At 43.5% G+C, this 20,667-nt stretch overlaps 1 protein-coding gene across 5 annotated transcripts in view; it reads right to left on the bottom strand.

The window, feature by feature from the left end:
* The window catches only part of LOC138735925 (nipped-B-like protein), a 1,086,099-nt gene extending 1,080,599 nt beyond the window's left edge, over positions 1 to 5,500 (bottom strand). For all 5 annotated transcript variants that reach the window (XM_069884602.1, XM_069884605.1, XM_069884611.1 and 2 more), the window contains exon 1: positions 5,227 to 5,500. The gene's annotated coding sequence lies outside the window, so the exon portion shown is untranslated. The remainder of the gene's footprint in view (positions 1 to 5,226) is intronic.
* Positions 5,501 to 20,667: the final 15,167 nt, after the last annotated feature.

Genomic DNA, 20,667 nt, shown 5'->3' with positions numbered 1-20,667 from the left:
GGGACAGAATTTTGTTTTATTTGGAATGGTAGGGACTTACAAGGGATACTCGGAAAGGCAGGGACTTGTTTAGGACAGTCAGCATGTATATGTGCAGGGGAAATCGTGTCTCACTAGATTTTTTTTAAATATCATGACTAAGTAGATTGATGAAGCCAATGTGTCTATATGCATTTTAAAGCATTTGACTCGATCCTGCATGATAGGGTGGTGTAGAGGGTTAAGCTAGATAGACACAAAGCAAGCTCGCTAATCGGATCCAAAAGGCATCAAAAAGAGGAAGATGTAGTGAAGAAATATTTTTTTCTGATTGGAGATCTGTCACCAGCATTGTGTCACAGGCAGTGTTGTGATCTTTGGCATTTTGATATACATTAACTACTTGAATGTGAATGATTATCAGTAGTAAGTTTGCAGATGACAAAAGATGGTGGCGTTGTGAATAGTGTGGAAGTAAAACACGAGAGTCTGCAGACACTGTGGTTGAAGTAAAAACAATCCTGGAGAAAGTCAACAGGTTAAATAGTGTCCTTTATATAGCAAAGATAAAGATACAGAACCAACATTTCAGGCTTGAGCCCTTCATCAATGTACATGCAATAGTGTGGAAGGTTGTCTAGGATTAGATTTTTTTAAATGGTGTAGTCGGTGAGCAGATGGAATCTAATCCCCATATATTTTATTAGTTTCTTATCATGTTTGAGACGCCACGGTTGGCATGGCGGTTAACACACCTTTACATTGCCAGTGATTGGGACTGGAGTTCGAATCCCACGCTGCAAGATTTTATGTTCTCCCATGTCTGCGTGGGTTTTCCTCCTACCGTTCGAAACATACTGGGGGGGGGGGGGGGTAGGTTAATTCGGGGTAAATTGGGCCGAAATAGCCTGTTGCTGTGCTGTATATGTGGATTTAAATTTATAACAACATACAAGAAAAGCTTAGTTCAGTGTGCTATCCATATCACATAACAGTCACCTCTATTATTTTGATTTAAAGTTCTCAGAAAACATGATAAAAACCAATGTGATAAAATAAATCATGACTGATCAAGCTAGGTATCTAGAATTTTAACCTAACAGGCAAATCAGATTCATTCACAGCAGCTTCCTGACATTCCAGGAGCCACTTGGTCAACAGCTGGTTGGGAATAAATTACAAACAGTCCCTCCATGCCGACAATCAGTCCTGATAAGAGCAACGACTGTGGCCACAGTGAGTATCCTAACTCCAGTACCACCCAAAAGTGTGAGGTGATGCATTTTCAAAAAGCAAGTAGGGGGAAGACACATACAGTAAATGTTAGGCATTATGGAATGTGGATCAAGGAAAACTTTGGAGTCAAAGTTCATAGTTCCTTGAAATGATAATACAGCAATACACTGGCGATGGAGGCACATGGCATGTTTAAGGTCATTGGTCAAGATGTGGAATATCACATTTGGAGCATTGCAATACAACTTTAACAAACACTAATTAGGCCACAATTGAATACAAAAGCAAGGAAGTCATGTTCCAGTTCCACAAAGCTTTGGAAATTGCCTGCAATTCTGCTTATCCCATAACAGAAAGTATGGAGAGGATTTGGAAAGGGTACAGAAGAGATTATCAGGATATTTCCAGGTTTCGAGGGTGTGAAGTTTGTGGAGAGGTTGGACAAAATTACCAACAGGTAATTTTCTCTGAAGAAAAGGTGGCTAAGTGATGGCCTGATAGAAGTTTATATAATCATGAGAGACATTTATGTCAGAATCTTTACCCCAGTGTAAATGCGCTACATACTCAAGGACATGTTTAATTAGAATCAGGTTAATGGCCATGAACATGTCATGAAATTGTTGCTTTGCAGCAACAGTATTGTGCATTACAGGTGCACAACAGCTGTAAATTACGGTTCTGTAAATACAATGCTTAAAAATAATTAGTGCAAAAAAGAGAAAAAAGTTAAGTCATGTCTATAGGTTCGTTAGCCATTCAGAAATCTGATGACAGAGGGGAAGGAGCTTTTGTAACTTTGGGTACATGCTTTCAGGCTCCTTTACCTCCTTCCTGATTGTAGCAGTGTGAAAAGGGTGAGTGTGAGGGTTTTTGTGATAGAGGCCGCTTTCTTGAGACATCACCTCTTAAAGATATCCTTAATGGAGTGAAGACTAATGTCCAAGAGAGCACTGAATGAGTTACAACCCTCTGTAGCCTTTTCGTGTGCATTGGCACCTCCATACCAGATAGGGATACAACCAGTCAGAATGCTCTCCACAGTACACCTGTAGAAGTTTGCTAGTTATTGGTAATATAGCAAATATCCTCAAACTCCTAATGAGATATAGCACTGGTGACCTTATTCATGAATGCATCAACATAGCCACAAGATGAATCTTGAGATAATGACGCTAAGCAAGTTGAAGTTCTTTAACTGCTAGATGAAAACTGCTTTTGTGTTCTCCTGATTTCCCCTATATGAGAAGTCCACAATGAATTACTTAGTTTTGCTAATGCTGAGTGCGACTTTGCTCTTATGTCATCACTCAACTAGCTGAAGGGGTGGGGTTTTTTTTCTACATAGCATGGTAGGTTCCAGACATGAACTGTCAGAAGCAGTGATGGAAGCAGGTACAATCTTAACATTCAGGAGGCTTATAAATAGATATGAACGTGCAGGGTTTCAGTTTGATTTGGGCATCTTAATCAGCACAGATATGTGGACCGAAGGGCCAGAACATGTCCTGTACTGTTCAATGTTCTAACATTACACCCTATCTGGGTCTCTCTAAATGCCTCTTAAATATTACTACCACCTCTTGTGACAGCATGTTATAGGAACCTACCACTCTTTTAAAAAAAAAAGTGAGTCACAACTCTCCTTTAAACCTTCCCTGTCACATCCGGTATTTGGCATTTCAATCCTGGGAAAAGGTTGACCATCTATGACTTTCAATTTCAACAGGGTCTCCCCTCAGCCTTTGACAGTCCAGATAAAACAATCCAATTAGTTCATCCTCTCCCCATAGCTAATATTCTACACAAAAATTCCTTTAGACTACCACAAGGCAAAGATTCACTATCAGCAGAAATTGCCTGGCACCTCGGGCAGTCAGAGAAAGAAAAGCAAAAGAGCCCCCTAGAGATAATGAGTGTCTGTGGATTCAGCACACAACCTTCAAGTCCAAACCATCGGCAACCTGAGCTCCAGATCCAAACCTGATCTAATCAGGAAGCCCTCAGTGTCCTGGCACCATCTCGGTTCTGATCCCTGGGACTCCTTCAGCCAGGCTCCAGCAGTCCAGTGTGCGTCCCTCGACCGCAGTCACCAGCAGCCTGCGTGGGTTCCTTGCCTTGAGTCACCAACAGCCTGCGTGTTCATCAGCCAGAAAACCCCTCATCGATCCACTGTTCACCGTCCCAAGGGTCGTCTCTTTTGCTTTTCCTTCTCAAACATGCACCCGTCAGCTCTTTAGATTCTAGTTGCTACTCGTCGACATCAAGGGCAAATTTAGTCGAAAATGAGCCTACCAGCCCATCACTTGGATGGGCAAGGCAACTGCAGAAAACAATCCTGGAGAGAATGTGTTAATTCTGGACAGGGGGCATCCAAAGTTTGGATCCAATTTGTGTTCCTGGAGCTGGGACAGAAATGCTGCCTCCTCTTTCACCCTGCAATCCAATTATATTAACAAATATCAACTGACACTTAGAGGATGTAAAGAGCAATGGAACAACTGGATGCAACTTCTGGACCACTGTATTTCTTTGATTCAACCGTGGAGTGTTCCAATCTAAATATCTTGATAAAATGTTATACTCTCCCCATCACACTTGCTTCAAAAGATCACTGTTCTACGAGTTATGCCGTGAAAGGAACTTTTTTCCTTTTTCAATTTTAAGTTTTAGGGTAAATGCATTAATGTAACAAACAAAAGTAACCTCTTCTAAAATTTCAGAGCAGCAAACAAGAAAATAGACCATTTGATAGGAATCTCAAATGAGCTAATATTTGCAGCCTCTGAACCCAAAAAGTCATTGATCCTTCATGACCTACCAACCCAAACATTGCTTTAATTTCACTTCCCAGTGAAAAGAATCACTTGCCCTTCAGAAGACAGGACAGAAATCAAGAGGGGCTGCTTCCCATTCCACCCTGGGTGCATGTGCAAAATGGGTCAAATCCTGCAGCTGTCCGAGTATTCCAAGAGAAACCCTGCGAGCAAAACTGAATGAAGCTTCTTGAATCGTCTGTTGGATTGTCAAAAACCAACCCAGCAGACGCAACTCGAGGAGTTTTTCATTTCATGTTCGTTTTCAAAAGTTTTCAATGGTACGAATGCCACAGTTGAAAGTGATTGAATGATGAAAGGGGACGCAAATGGAAGCAATTTGCTGCACTGAAGATCAGGTCTTTTGACAATAGTGCATCGCCGGTCAATGTGGGGAGTGTTGCGGAATACTCAATTACAGTCCGAATCTTCAAATGGGGCAAGTCTGTCAGGTCCCATTTGGGGCCAATTCAACTTCCAATCCATTCCTTCCAAGTCCAGGAGGATTTCTGGCGACTGAAGAGGGACAAGATTTCGTCTCCACTCCAGCTCGTCTAGAATCCTGCCCTAACCCGAGGAAAGTTCCGAGTTTGCAAACAATGAGCCTCCGCATCTGTTTACAGCGTCGCCGAGTCCGTGCAACCTCGCTCCACAAGTTGAGCCGTGACGCACCAGCCACCGGGACGGGCGGGCGGGACGGGGCGACGGGCACTTCCACTCCACACCGACCGGCTCCCCATGGGCCGCAGCCCAGACTCCGGCACCGACTGGCCAGGAAACGCGTCCGCCGTCTCCCCGCCCAGGGCCGAGCCAGGGCCGCCCGGGCCACCCCCATCACATCGACGACGCGACAGCCCCCCCCCCCTTCACCCCCCCAGGCCGGGCCCCGTACACCCTGCCCCGACCCCGCACAAAGGGACAGGCGGGGGCAGGCCTCTCCACGCCGACCCCACGGGAGGGTCGTGGACGCCGGCTGCCCCCGGACCGGGCCCCGCGGGAGTCCGAGCCGACGCCGCGGGCCCCGGCCCCCTGCTTCCGCGCTGGGCCCTGCCGCGGCCTAGGCCCCTCGAACTCCCCGTCCTGCCCTGTGGGCCTCGGGCCCGGCCGCCGCCATCGCTCACGGCCCGGCCCAAGCGGAAGGGCCCGAGAGCGGGGGGAACGAGGCCGGGGCGTCGCGCTGGGCGCGGGGTTTTACCTCAGGAAGACGCGGCGGCCGCGAAGAGCCGTCCCCTCCGGCCTCGGCGACGACGAACAGGGCGGCGGGCAGAACAACAACACGGCGGGCATGAAGGGAGGCGAGTGGCGGCGCCTTCCCCCTGCCGCCTGCCTGCCGCGCGGCCTCGGCCCAGGCCCACGCTCCGCTGCCTCTCCCTCGCTCTGCTCCCCGGCCGATGGCGGTGCGGCGCCTCCCGAGCGGGATCGGCGATCGCGGCTCCCCTCTCGCAGACAAAATGCCGACCGGAAGTGAACGAACGGAGCAGGGGGGAGGAAGAAGGCGCCAAACGCCAACACTTCCGGCTGCAGCGCCCCCGCGCGCTCGCACAACGGCCGACAGGGCCGCGCCTGCGCGTTTTTGGCCGCCTGGCTGATCCCTGGGTGGTCACTGCGCACGCGCGAGCGGACTCGCGCCTGGGGCGCTTTGGGCGGGAGCGGCGGGCGGGCACCCGCGGCGGGGCCGCGCATTAACACCTGGTTCAAACCGGGGAGTCGGGAATTTAATCCGGTTCCCATGATCCTGGATTGGCAGAGACCCCCCCCCTTGCCTTGCACGTGGCCCGTGACCCCCACAGCTCAGCCAACCTGCCATTCGGCCCATCCACTCTGTCCCCATTTGCATCAAGCCTGACCTGTCCCTTTCCAACCCATTCTCCAGCCTTCATCCCAGGCTCTTCGCTCATGGAGAACCCATCGCGCTCCTCTCCCAATATATTGTCATTATGCTGGAGGACCAGTCAATGAAACATGATTAGCATCATCCGGAATAGACCATGAACAAGCTCAACGCCGTGAACTGGCATTTAACATGAGCACAGCTTCATGAAAAAAGCTCTTTTTAAGTCTGGTCGTTCTCGAGCAAAGACTCCTATAATGTCTGCCCGATGGTAGGAGAGTAAATAGTTCGTAGTTCGTGTTGCATCCTTCATGATATTTCTCGCCCTGTCCAAACATCATCCCCTATAGATAGGTTGGATGGGAAGCAAATGCATTCCGACAATCCATTGAGCAGTTTTCACTCCCCGCTGGGGTGTCTTCCTATCTCGTGCAGAACAATTCCCACTCCACACTGAAATACTGTACGTCAGCACCCTCTCAATAGGACATCAATTGAAATCCAGCAGCATTCTGGGGTGAAGGTGTAAAGTCCTCATCCATCCCAACACTGATCATTTCAAAGACCATCAGAGATATGGATCCCCAGGAATTTGAAGCTCTGTAAACACTGCTCCTCTGTCCTAATGATGTAAGTCGGGACGTGGGTTTGGCTTCCCACCCCTCTAAAATCCAAAACACTCTCTTTTGTCTTCTGGGTATTGAGAACAGTTTGTTCTCAGCTCGCCACAAGGCCAGCTGTTGAACCTGACCCCTATAGACCGTTTCGTCGTCCCCTATGATCAGGCCCACCGCCGTGGGGGTCATCTGCAAACTTTATAATTAAGTTGGAGTTGTACATGGGAACACAGTCGGAGGTAAAGATAATATACAAAAGGGGGGCTCAGCACGCAACCCTGGGGCATTCTGGTGTTCACAGTGACACCGGAGGAGAAAATACTGCCCAACCTAACAGACTGGGGTCTATGAATAAGGAAATCCAGCATCCAATCCCTAAAGGATGAGCTGATACCATATGAACAAAGTCTGCTTCAGCTTTGATGTACAACAGTGTGGAAAACCGAACTCTAATCAATAATCAGTAATCTTACATAAGAGTTCGGTCTGTCCAGGTGAGTCAGAGTAGAATGTAGCCCTGCTGAAATGGCGTCCTCTGTCGACCTGTCAGCACGGTAGGCGAATCGATGTTGCTTCATAGTGGCACGCAAACAAGACTTCAAATGAGATAAAACCAACCTCTCAAAACATTTTGCGATGACAAGAGTAAGTGCAATAGGAGGGTAAAACTCTGCGAGGATTCACACAGGTTCCCCATCCCCATCTGAAAAACCAGCACAGAAACTGGCCCTTCTAGCCTGTGTTGAACCTTTTTTTTGCCTAGTCTCACTGACCTGGTTCTTGGTTCTTGATTCTCCAAAACATTCGGTAAAGAATTTAAAATGGAGGTGGGGGAGGATGTGCTTCAGGAGGGAGATTTTTGAAGAAGGCCTGTCTTAAATGGTTGCGCGAGTGTGGTCGGGGGAAGATTATTCTGTGCTTTAATTGTGCGGGGAAAGAATGAACTGCTGTACACATCTGTGTTGGAAGACAGCTCTACAAATTGGCCCTCATCTGCTCCTAGCAGGCTTGGGTTTGGTGTAGGATTGGGCATCTATATCAGTTTAGCATTTTGTAAAAACAGGTGTGCTTCACGGAGAGAGCTCCACTTCCATATGCAGTTGTGACAAATAGGGCTGCCCGTCTCTGGGCTGGTTCGATGGGAGGAGTGTTTTTGTTTGTGTGTGGGTCCCTTGCAGCTACTGCGTATCCCAAATGTGGTCTGACGAGGGTGAGGAACAACCTCTCGACAGAGGTCGAACCATGATGGAAGTTGCGTCTCAGAAAATTTCGGACTCCAGTTGCCTTCACCGTTGTGTGATACGTCTGATCATTCCATCACAGGTTGTTGTGGATTTTGATGCCAAGGTATTTGGTCTGTTTGGTTGCATCAAGGGTGACACCCAGGATTTTGTAGGATGTTTTACCTGGTTTTCTCTTCCTGGTGACACGCATGGTTTCGCATTTGGAAGGATTGAACTACATGCCCCATTTTTATGACCACTCTACCCTGCTATCAAGAGCGTCCTCGTCATCAGCTGACTTAATTGGACAGTACACCAAACAGTCGGTGGCAAATAGTCTAGTGGTGCTTGCGACTTTTCCGTGAATGTCGTTGATGTAGAGTAAAAACAAATGTTGGCCTAACACTGTGCCCTGTGGTGTTCCACTGAACACTGGACGCCTTTAAGAACTTTTTCCATTCACACACACCCACTGGAGACATTTTGTCAAGAAACTGGAAATCCATCTTTTACTGTTGGAGCGAATACCATAGTAGTCAAGCTTCTTAAGTAATCTTTGGTGGGGAATGACATCGAATGCTCTGGAGAAGTCGAGCACCGCAAAATCAGTGATGACATTGTTATTGAACAGTTTTTGGACAGCTCATTTGTTGTCAGGATAAGCTGGGACCCACATGATCTCTACTTCCTAAATGTCTGCTGATTATCAGCAAGGATATTGTGCCTCATCAGGGTGCTGTCGTTATGTGCTCCAGGAGTTTGCAGCAGGTGATTGTTCATGAAACAGGATGATAATTTGCTGGGTTAGTGGTTGAGTCCTTCTTGAAGAGAGGGATGATGTTTGCCTTTCCCCAAACCAGGGGAAGGTCACCTGAGTCGAGCGACTACTAGAAGATAAACTACAGAACGGAAGCTAGTTCTTCAGCTGCAACCTTGGGGGTTCGATTCTGAATCTGGTTTGGCCCAATAGCTTGTGCTGTATTGATGTTAAACAGTAACCGTTTGACACCTTCAACCTCGATTGTGATAGGAGGCATGTCTGTACACGGGCTGGACAGCAGATCAGGAACAGATGAAGGATCCATATTTTCCCAGTTAAAGACATTTTGGAATTGGTTTGCAAGACCTTCTGCTTTCTCCTGGTCCTCGGTGATCAGATGGTTATTCACTTTAAGTGCCTGGACACCAGTGTTGTCTGTCTGTCTGGATTTCACCTATCTCCAAAAATCTTTAGATGTTCTCCTTCAAGGATTGTAGAAATATGTTGTCTCTGAGCCCTCCTAATGGTTCTGTCGACTTGCTTTCGCACTCTGATGAATTTGTCCCAATCCAGTCCTGTCCCATGTATCTTGGCATGGATGTAAAATGTCTCTTTCTTACTGCAGAGATGTTTTAGTTTCACACAAAACCAAGGAGGACCCATGTGGCCTTTACTCAGTTTATGAGGGACATGATTTGTGACAATACCATTAAGTGAGTCTCTAAGCCATAACTCAGTTGTCTTCAACAGACTTGTTATTTGGTTGCAAATTGAAGAAATCTTTCCCAAGTTTGAATTCCTCGTTGTTCACTCTTCTCTAAAGAGGGATTTTACAAGGTGGTTTAGAAAGGGTTTATTCTCTGTGTGCAGTTTTGCTTGGACAATAAAGTGATCACTAATTCCAGCACAAGATGAGAACTTCTGAAATTAATTCCGGATATGAAGTGAGTAATAAGTCTAAGTAGTTTTCAGTCCCATTTGTATCATCACGTCTGGTCAGGAAAGAGACTTTCTGGGACAGGTGATTATTCAGAATCAGATTAGCCAGGGCTTCTTGGAGAGAGAGCATCTTTTGCTTCGCTTTGTTTGCTGCCAGACCAATCTACAACTGGGACATTAAATTCATCCCCCCCCCACCTCCCAAGATGATAAACGGAGATTGCGATGAGGCATTTATTTTGGAGATGCTTGAGTCAAGGTATAGGAGAGGCCCGGACTTTCCATCAGGTGAGCAGTAAAATCTCCCGATCTGCACCTCCTGTCCATGAGGTGTAACTTGGCACCAAATTTGCTCTGAGTCGCTACCCAAGTCAGTTCTTTCGAAACACTGGATAGAATTGTTCACGCAGATAAAAACACCACCTTTTTTTTTCTTTAATTTTTTTCCATATTTGTAATTAATTATTCATCATTCAATAAAAGTGTTTCATTGAAGAAATTTTCATTTATTACATGATGGTTATAGCCCCTACCATCCCCCTCCCAACCACTCACCCCCTCCCCTTAAATACTTTTATATATATAAAGAATTATATGTAGTATAAATAGAAGAAAAAGAGAAAAAAAAAGTGTTGTGTCGTGGACTAATACAGTAGAAAGAAATAATATAGTATCATGGACTGCCCAGAGCAACGTCCACCAACACACTGGAACTCAATAGATTTTATATGAATATTTCCATTTTAAGGAAGAAGGTTAACATGGGACTTAAGAGACTGGAAGAACATTTCTACAAATTAATACCCAAACTTTGTGTATATGGATTCCAATTTCGCAAAAATATAGGGCATTTATTTCCCAAATTGTATGTAATTTTCTCTAAATGGATGCAGCTTTGGATTTCTGCAATCCACCTTCCCATATCTACATATGAGTCCGTTTCCAAGTCACTGCAATACATTTCCTCGCTGGTGCCAGTACTATTTTAACAAATGTAGTTTGACATATTGACACTTTTAATTTATATCATCATTTAACTAGATAACAATTTACAGGCCATATCGGCCCCTCTAGTCCGCACCGATCTACATGAAACTCCACTAGTTCCACCTACCTGCTCCCATGCCCACAACCCTCCAATCCCCTCACATCCATGTACTCATCTAACCTCCCCTAAATGACAGAATTGACCCTGCCGCAACTACCTCTTCCAGAAGGTCATTCCACTCTCTCAGTGAAGAAGCTCCCTCTTATATTACTCCTAAAGTTTTGCCCCCTAACCCCTAACTTATGATCCCTTGTTCCAATCTTCCCCACCCTCAGGGGGGAAGAGTCTATTTACATCAACTCTATCTATTCCCTTCATAATTTTAAATACCTCTATCAAATTCCCTCTCGACCTTCTACGCTCCAATGAATAAAGACCCAGTCCACTCAATCTTTCTCCGTATTCTAGATACTGCAATCCGGGCAACATTTTCGTAAACCTTCTTTGCACCCTCTCTACCTTATTTATATCGTTCCTATAATTTGGAGACCAGAACTGCACACAATATTCCAAACTTGGCCTCACCAATGCCGTAATCAGTCTCAACATCACCCCCAGCTCCTATATTCTACACTATGATTTATAAAGGCCAGTATACCAAAAGCCTTCTTCACTTCCCTATGTACATGGGAATCTACCTTCAAGGAATGCTGAACCGTTATTCCAAGATCTCTCTGTTCCTCTGCATTCATCAATGCCCTCGCCTTCTCTGCATATGCCCTAAAATAAAGCACCTCACACTTATCTACATTAAACTCCAACTGCCACCTTTCAGCCCACCTTTCCAAACAGTACAAATCCTTCTGACATCCATGAAAACACTCCTCACTCTCCACAACTCCCCCTATTTTTGTATCGTCCGCAAATTTACCACCCCATCAACCAAATCATTAATATAAATAATGAACAACAAAGGACCCAACACCAATCCCTGAGGAACACTGCTCATCACTGGCCTCCATCCTGACAGACAGTTGTCCACTATGACTCTCTGGAGCCTATCTTCCAGCCACCGCTGAACCCACCTCACTAACTCTATATTAATCTCTAGAGATTGAACCTTCCATGTGGAACCTTATCAAAAGCCTTACTAAAACCCAAATAGATCACGTCAACTGAATAGGACCTTTCTGGTCACCTCTTCAAAAAATGCAACAAGATTCGTCGAAACAACTTTCCCCTCACAAACACACATTGGGTATAGGAACATAGGAACATAGGAAGTAGGAACAGGAGTAGGCCAAAAATGGCCCATCGAGCCTGCTCCGCCATTCAATACGATCATGGCTGATCTAATTTATGACCTAACTCCACCTACCTGCCTTCTCCCCATATCCCCTAATTCCTCTATCATGTAAATATTTATCTAACCGAATTTTAAATATGTTTAATGAGGCAGCCTCAACCACTTCCCTGGTTAGAGAATTCCAAACATTCACTACTCTCTGGGAAAAACGATTTTTCCTCATCTCTGTCCTAAATCTACTCCCCCGAATCTTGAGACTGTGTCCTCTCGTTTTAGTTTCCCCGGCCAGCTCAAAAAACCTTCCTACATCTATCCTATCCATACCCTTCATAATCCTATCTGTTTTTATAAGATCTCCTCTCATTCTTCTGAACTCGAGCAAATACAATCCTAGACGATTTAATCTTTCATCATGTCAACCCCTTCATCCCAGGGATCAACCTAGTAAACCTCCTCTGGACCGTCTCCAAAGCCAGTATATCCTTCCTCAAATATGGAGACCAGAACTGGACTCAGTACTCCAGGTGCGGTCTCACCAGTACCTTGTACAGTTGCAACATGACCTCCCTACTCCTGAATTCAATTCCTCTAGCGATGAAGGCCAACATTCCATTTGCCTTCTTAATAACCTGCTGCACCTGCAACCTAACCTTTTGCGATTCATGCACAAGCCCTCCCAAGTCCCTCTGTACCACAGCATGCTGTAGTTTTTCACCCTTTAAATAATATTCATAACATAACATACATTAACATAACAATTACAGCACGGAAACAGGCCATTCAGCTCTTTTATTTTTCTTGCCAAAGTGGATAACCTCACATTTACTAACATTGTACTCCATCTGCCAGACCTTTGCCCACTCATCCAGCTTAACTAGATCCCTCTGCAGACTCTACACATCCTCATTACAATTTGCTCTTCCACTCAATTTGGTGTCATCCGCAAACTTGGCTCCACCACATTTTGTCCCCTCCTCCAAGTCATCAATGTAAATGATGAACAGTTGTGGGCCTAACACTGACCCCTGCGGCACCCCACTTACCACTCTCTGCCAACCTGAAAAACTCCCACTTATCCCGACTCTCTGCCTCCTGTCAGACAACCAATTTTCAATCCAGGCCAATAGACTTCCCCGGATTCCACTTTCCTGTAACTTACTGAGAAGTCTCTTGTGCGGCACCTTATCAAACACTTTCTGGAAATCCAAATAGACAACATCAACTTGTTCCCCTCTATCCAGCGCACCCATTATATCCTCAAAGAATCCTAACAAGTTTGTCAAACAAGATCTTCCCTTTCTAAAACCATGCTGCATCTGCCTGATTGAACCCTTACGTTCCAAAAGTTTCACTACTTCATCTTTAATGACGGCTTCAAGCATTTTTCCAACAACAGACGTCAAGCTAATTGGCCGGTAATTTCCAGTCTTCTGCCTACATCCCTTCTTAGAAAGTGGCGTGACATTTGCTGTCTTCCAGTCTGCCAGGACCTGCCCAGAATCCAAGGAATTTTGGTCTATGACCACCAATGCATCAACTCTAACTTCTGCCATTTCCTTCAGAACCTTTGGATGCATATCATCAGGATCAGGTGATTTGTCTGGCTTTAGTCCCATTAGTTTCTCCATCACTACTTCCTTTGTAACAACTATTTTATCAAGGCCCTCCCCAACATTCGCGTCCTTAACTCCAGACTTGAGCATGCTGGACATGTCTTCCACTGTGAAGACTGACACAAAATATTTGTTTAATGCCTCAGCCATTTCCTCATTTTTGCTCCCAGTTTTCCTTTCTCATCCTCCAAGGGTCCTATGTTAACTCTGGCCACCCTCTTCCGTTTTATATATTTATAAAATTTTTTGCTTTCTGTTTCTATATTTTGTGCCAATTTACTTTCATAATCCTTTTTCCCATTTCTTATGACCCGCTTTGTAACCCCTTGTTGTCTCTTAAAGTTATCCCAATCTTCCAGTTTCCCACTGCTCTTTGCAGCTTTGTTCACCCGCACCTTCAGTTTTATACTCTCCTTTATTTCCTTTGTTAACCACGGTTGATTTTTCCCTCCCTTGCTGCCCTTTTTCCTGACCAGAATATATTTTTGTTGAGCATTCCAAAATATTTCTTTGAAAATCTTCCACTGTTCCTCAACTGTTTCCTCAATGAGCCTGTGCTCCCAGTCCACTCTGCCCAATTCCTCCCTCATCCTATGGTAGTCACCCCTGTTTAAGCATAATATTAGTTTTAGATCTAACTATTTCCCCTTCCATCTGAATGAGAAATTCAATCATACTGTGATCGCTATTTCCCAGATGCTCTCTGACTATTACATCATTTACTCTCTCTATCTCATTGCACAACACTAGATCCAGGAGAGCATTTTCTCTTGTGGGTTCCTTAACCTGCTGCTCAAGAAAACTATCGCGGATGCATTCTATGAAGTCCTCTTCCAGACTCCCACGACCAACTTGATTTTCCCAATCTATGTGGAAGTTAAAGTCCCCCATGACGACTGCCGTATCATTATGACATGCCTCACTTATCTCTCTATTTATTTCCTGGGCCACTAAACTATTGTTATTTGGTGGGCGATAGATAACACCCACCAATAATTTTTTCCCTTTGTTATTCTTTATCTCTACCCAAATGGACTCAACATTATGCTCTTTAGATCTTGTATCATCCCTCACTACTGCCTGGAGCTCATCTTTGATTAAGAGTGCAACTCCACCTCCCTTACCATCCTGTCTATCTCTTTGCACCTCCGATACCCTTGAAAGTTTAATTCCCATTTAGGGTCACCTTGTAGCCATGTTTCCGTGATGGCTACCCAATCATAGGCATGGGTACCGATTTGTGCCTCAAGTTCACTAACCTTATTTCTAATTCTGCGGGCATTCAGATAAAGTGCCCTTATGCTCTTTGTCCTTTTAATATCTAGTGACTTCTGTAACCTTTTGATTTTTCTGCCCACTATTTTTCTTTGTAATTTTCTTAACACCATCATTGATCCAAAAACTCACTGTACCATCTGATTTTTTACTTTCTCCTCCCAGCATTACTTTTCCTAGTTTACTTTTCCTGGCCATTACTTTATCTTCCCTACCCTTTTCCCTATCACTCTGGTTCTCATACCCCTGCCAAATTAGTTTAAACCTTGCCCCACTACTTGCCAAAATGTTGACACTTTTTGGATTTAGGTGCAACCTGTCCCTCTTGTAAAGATCATGCCTTCCCCAAAAGAGATCCCAATGATGCAAGAAGCCAAATCCTTGCCTTGTACACCAGCCCCTCAGCCACTCATTCATTTTCCTTATCCTTACATTCTTTTCATCACTTGCATTTGGAACAGGTAGTAATCCCGAGATCACCACTCTAGCATTCCTGTCTTTCAGCTTTCGTCCCAGCTCACTGTGTTTTTTCTCCTAGTTCATAATGTTTCTGTTTTGTCTTCATTATATTCTTCTCCACCTTATATGTTTGTAGTGTTTCATATTTTATTTTTTTATCCGCCAATTCTCTTCTTTTAGTTGTATCTTCCTTCATTGCTAATTCTTTTTCTATATTTGCTATTTCCCTTTCCAACTGCTCTGTTTCCTGATTGTAGTCCTTCTTCATCTTGGTTACATAACTTATTATTTGCCCTCTGATGAACGCTTTCATTGCATCCTATAGTATAAACTTATCTTTAACTGATTCCGTATTTATTTCAAAGTACATTTTAATTTGTCGTTCAATGAATTCTCTAAAATCCTGCCTTTTAAGTAGCATGGAGTTTAATCTCCATCACGACATTCTTGGAGGGATGTCCTCTAACTCTATTGTCAATATCAGGGGTGAGTGGTCCGATAATAGTCTAGCTTTATATTCTGTTTTCTTAACTCTGTCTTGCTTGCGAGCTGATAACAGGAATAGGTCTATTCTTGAGTATGTTTTATGTCTACCCGAATAATATGAATATTCCTTTTCCTTTGGGTGTTGTTTCCTCCATATATCCAAAAGTTGCATTTCTTCCATCGATTTAATTATAAATTTGGTTACTTTGATCTTTCTGTTAATTTTTTTCCCAGTTTTATCCATGTTTGAATCCAAATTAAGGTTGAAATCCCCTCCTATTAGTATGTTCCCTTGCGTGTCTGCTATCTTCAAAAAAATATCTTGCATAAATTTTTGATCTTCTTCGTTAGGTGAATATACATTGAGTAAATTCCAAAACTCCGAATATATCTGACATTCTATCATTACATATCTCCCTGCTGGATCTATTATTTCCTCTTCTATTTTAATTGGTACATTTTTACTGATTAATATAGCTACTCCTCTTGCTTTTGAGTAATACGATGCTGCTGTTACATGTCCTATCCCATCTCTCTTTAATTTCTTGTGCTCCATTTCAGTTAAATGTGTTTCTTGCACGAATGCTATATCAATTTTTTCTTTTTTCAGTAAATTTAGCAGTTTCTTCCTTTTGATTTGGTTATGTATTCCATTAATATTTAAAGTCATATATTTCAACATAGCCATTTCATACTTTGTTTATCTTTCCTTTCGTTTCCTCATCATCACCTTTTCTTCTTATCCATTTCTGCTTTCTTGTTTTGAACACTTTATAAGACAACATTTCTAAAACATCAAACATTTCTCTTATTCTCCTATCTAAAATTTCTTTAACCCCACTATCCCCTCCCCTTCCTGAGTTGCCCTTTATCCCTTGTCGGGCAACCACATTTCCCCTCTCCATATGGATTTTCGAATCCACTCGCAAGCATCAACTGATTTTGCAGTGACCGTAACTCTTCCCCACCCAGCCCCCCCGGAAAAGATTTCAATTTTCATGTACAACAAAGGTCACTCTCTTAATTCCCTCCTTACTTCCTCTCTTCCCTTTCTTTCCCTTATTAATTCTTATCTATACTCTATATATTTTCCCTTAAATACGGATACACTCATGTACACACATATATACATGCACACACACACACACACACATATATATATATATATATATATATATATACACCCATATACACACATACATATAGTTCGTGGTCATTTTTGCTCTCGTTACATGTCTTCATCTCTCTGTTTGTTTTGTAGTTGTTCTGCAAATTTTCGTGCTTCCTCTGGATTCGAGAATAGTCTGTTTTGCTGCCCTGGAATAACTATTTTAAGTACCGCTGGGTACTTTAGCATAAATTTATATCCTTTTTTCCATAGGATCGCTTTTGCTGTATTAAACTCCTTTCTCTTCTTCAGGAGTTCAAAACTTATGTCTGGATAGAAAAAATTTTTTTGACCTTTGTATTCCAGTGGCTTTTTGTCTTCTCTTATTTTCTTCATTGCTTTCTCCAATATATTTTCTCTTGTTGTATATCTTAGGAATTTTACTAAAAGGGATCTTGGTTTTTGTTGTGGTTGTGGTTTAGGGGCTAATGTTCTATGTGCCCTTTCTATTTCCATTTCTTCCTGTAATTCTGGTCTTCCTAGGATCCTGGGGATCCGATCTTTTATAAATTCTCTCATATTCTTGCCTTCTTCATCTTCCTTAAGGCCCACTATCTTTATATTATTTCTTCTGGTGCCAGGGTCCGGGATGTTGCTGCTCGTGTCCCGGATATCCTAAAGTGGGAGGGACAGGAGCCAGAGGTCGTGGTACATGTAGGTACCAATGACATAGGGAGAATTAGAGAAGAGGTCCTAAAAAGTGAGTACAGGCAGTTAGGTAGGGAGTTAAAAAGAAGGACCGCAAAGGGGGTAATCTCTGGATTACTCCCTGTGCCACGTGACAGTGTGAATAGAAATAGAATGAGGTGGAGGATTAACACGTGGCTGAAGGGGTGGAGTAAGGGGTAGGGTTTTAAGTTTCTGGATAACTGGGACCTTTTTTGGGGGAGATGTGACCTGTACAGTAAGGATGGGTTACACTTAAATCCCAAGGGGACCAGAATCCTGGCAGAGGTATTTGCTAGGGCTACTCAGGATCCTTTAAACTAGAATGGTTGGGGGGAGGGAACAAAATAGTACAGAGCAGTAAGGAGAAGGTTAGAATGCAAACAATGAAAGTTTGTAGTAAGTATTTGAATATGGATGGGCAGGTGATAGAGAAGGGAAATGCTCTGGAAGAAGATGAAGGGCAATTGGCAGGAAAAGTAAATAATGTTGTTATTAAAGATGAGGGAAAACAGGGATTAAAAATTGGGAAATCTCTAAAATTCATATATTTTAATGCCAGGAGTATTGTAAAAAAGGTGGATGAGCTGAAGGTGTGGATTGATACTTGGAAGTATGATGTGGTAGCGATTAGTGAGACATGGTTGCAGGAGGGATGTGATTGGCAGCTGAATATCCCTGGGTTTCGTTGCTTTAGGTGTGATAGAGTTGGAGGGGCAAGAGGAGGTGGGGTTGCATTGCTTGTCAGGGAAAATATTACAGCGGTGCCTAGGAAGGATAGATTAGAGGGCACATCCACGGAGGCTATTTGGGTGGAACTGAGGAGTAGGAAAGGAGAGGTTACACTTGTAGGGGTGTATTATAGACCACCCGGAGGGGACCGAGATCTAGAGGAGCAAATCTGTAGGGAGATAGTAGATATTTGTGATAAGCACAGGGTTGTAATTACGGGAGATTTTAATTTTCCACATATAGATTGGGAAACACATTCTGTGAAAGGACTGGATGGGTTAGAGTTTGTGAAATGTGTGCAAGATAGTTTTTTACAACAATATGTAGAGGTGCCGACCAGAGAAGGAGCAGTGTTAGATCTACTGTTGGAAAATGGGATGGGTCAAGTGACGGAGGTTAGTGTTGGCGAGCACTTCGGGTCCAGTGATCATAATGCCATCAGCTTCAATGTCATTATGGAAAGAGAGAAATCAGGGCCAAGGATTGAGGTTTTTGATTGGGGAAAAGCTAGATTTGAGGAGATGCGAAAGGACTTGCAGGGTGTGCATTGGGACAATTTGTTTTATGGGCAGGATGTAGTAGAGAGATGGAAGTCTTTTAAAGATCAGATTTTGAGAGTGCAAAAGCTTTATGTTCCTGTTAGGTTAAAAGGAGTGGCAAAAGGTTGGAGAGAGCCATGGTTTTCAAGGAATATTGGAAACTTGGTTCGAAGAAAAAGGGAGGCGTACATTAGATATAAGAAGCATGGAGTTAAGGAGATGTTTGAAAGATACATTGAATGTAAGAGGAATCTTAAGAGAGGAATTAGGAAAGCTAAAAGAAGGTACGAGGAAATTATGGCAAGCAGGGTGAAAACTAATCCAAAAGTGTTCTACAAATATGTTAATGGTAAGAGGAAAGCTAGAGACAAAATTGGTCCCTTAGAAAATCAGAACGGAAAACTGTGTGTGGAGCCTAGAGAAATGGGGGAGATATTGAACAGTTTTTTTTCTTCAGTATTCACTAAGGAGAAGGATATTGGGAGATGTGAGATAAAAAAAAGCAAATTGGGTAAATATGGGGAATATAGAGATTACAAAAGGTGTAGTTTTAGGGCTTTTGAAGAATATAAAGGTGGATAAGTCTCCGGGACCAGACGGGATCTTCCCCAGGACATTGAGAGAAGTGAAGGAGGAAATAGCAGAGGCTGTGGCGGTAATTTTCCAAATGTCATTAGATATGGGGATAGTGCCGGAGGATTGGCGCATTGCTCATGTGGTTCCGTTATTTAAAAAGGGTTCAAGGAGGAAGCCTGGCAACTATCAGCCTGTAAGTTTGACGTCTGTGGTAGGTAAATTAATGGAGAAAATTCTTAGAGATAGTACTTATAAACATCTGGATAGACAGGGTCTGATCAGGAGCACTCAACATGGATTTGTGGGAGGAAGGTCATGTTTGGCCAATCTGATTGAATTTTTTGAAGAGGTGACTAGGAATGTGGATGAGGGTAGCGCAGTGGATGTTGTCTATATGGACTTCAGTAAGGCCTTCCATAAGGTACCACATGGAAAGTTAGTTAGGAAGGTGCAGTCTTTAGATATAAATTTTGAGATAGTCAAATGGATTGAACATTGGCTGAAAGGGAGAGGCCAGAGAGTGGTAGTGGATAATTGTCTGTCAGGTTGGAGGCCGGTGTCTAGTGGTGTGCCTCAAGGATCTGTATTGGGCCCATTGTTGTTCGTTATATACATTAATGATCTAGATGATGGGGTGGTGAATTGGATTAGTAAATATGCAGACGATACTAAGATAGGTGGAATAGTGGATAATGAAGAAAGTTTTCAAGGATTGCAGAGGGATTTGGGCTGCTTAGAAAAGTGGGCTGAAAAATGGCAGATGGAATTTAATGCTGATAAGTGTGAGGTGCTTCATTTTGGTAAGAAGAATCAGAACAGGACATACGTGGTAAATGGGAGAGCATTGAGGAATACAGAAGAGCAGAAAGATTTAGGAGTGATGGTACATCGTTCCCTGAAGGTAGAAACTCACGTGAATAGGGTGGTGAAGAAGGCTTTTAGTATGCTAGCCTTTATCAATCATTGCATGGAATATAGGAGTTGGGAGGTGATGTTGAGATTGTATAAGACATTGGTGCGGCCTAATTTGGAGTTCTGTGTGCAGTTCTGGTCGCCTAATTATAGGAAGGATATAAACAGAGTGGAGAGAGTGCAGAGAAGGTTTACCAGAATGTTACCTGGGTTTAAGCATCTAGAGTATAGGGAGAGATTGGACTGATTAGGTCTTTATTCTTTGGAGCGTAGAAGGTTGAGAGGGGATATGATAGAAGTATTTAAGATTATGAAAGGGATAGACAGAATGGATGTGGATAGACTATTTCCGTTAAGAGGAGGAAAGATTAAAACAAGAGGACATGAGTTAAGAATTAAGGGGCAGAGGTTTAGAGGTAACATGAGGGGGAACTTCTTTACTCAGAGAGTGGTAGCCGTGTGGAATGATCTTCCGGGAGAAATAGTGGCGGCGGAGTCAATTGTATTACTTAAGAAAAGGTTGGACAGGTATATGGATGAGAAGAA

The sequence above is a fragment of the Narcine bancroftii genome, chromosome 1 (genome assembly GCF_036971445.1).
Source record: "Narcine bancroftii isolate sNarBan1 chromosome 1, sNarBan1.hap1, whole genome shotgun sequence".
Taxonomy (NCBI): domain Eukaryota; kingdom Metazoa; phylum Chordata; class Chondrichthyes; order Torpediniformes; family Narcinidae; genus Narcine; species Narcine bancroftii.
This window is presented reverse-complemented; position numbering and strand designations above follow the sequence as displayed.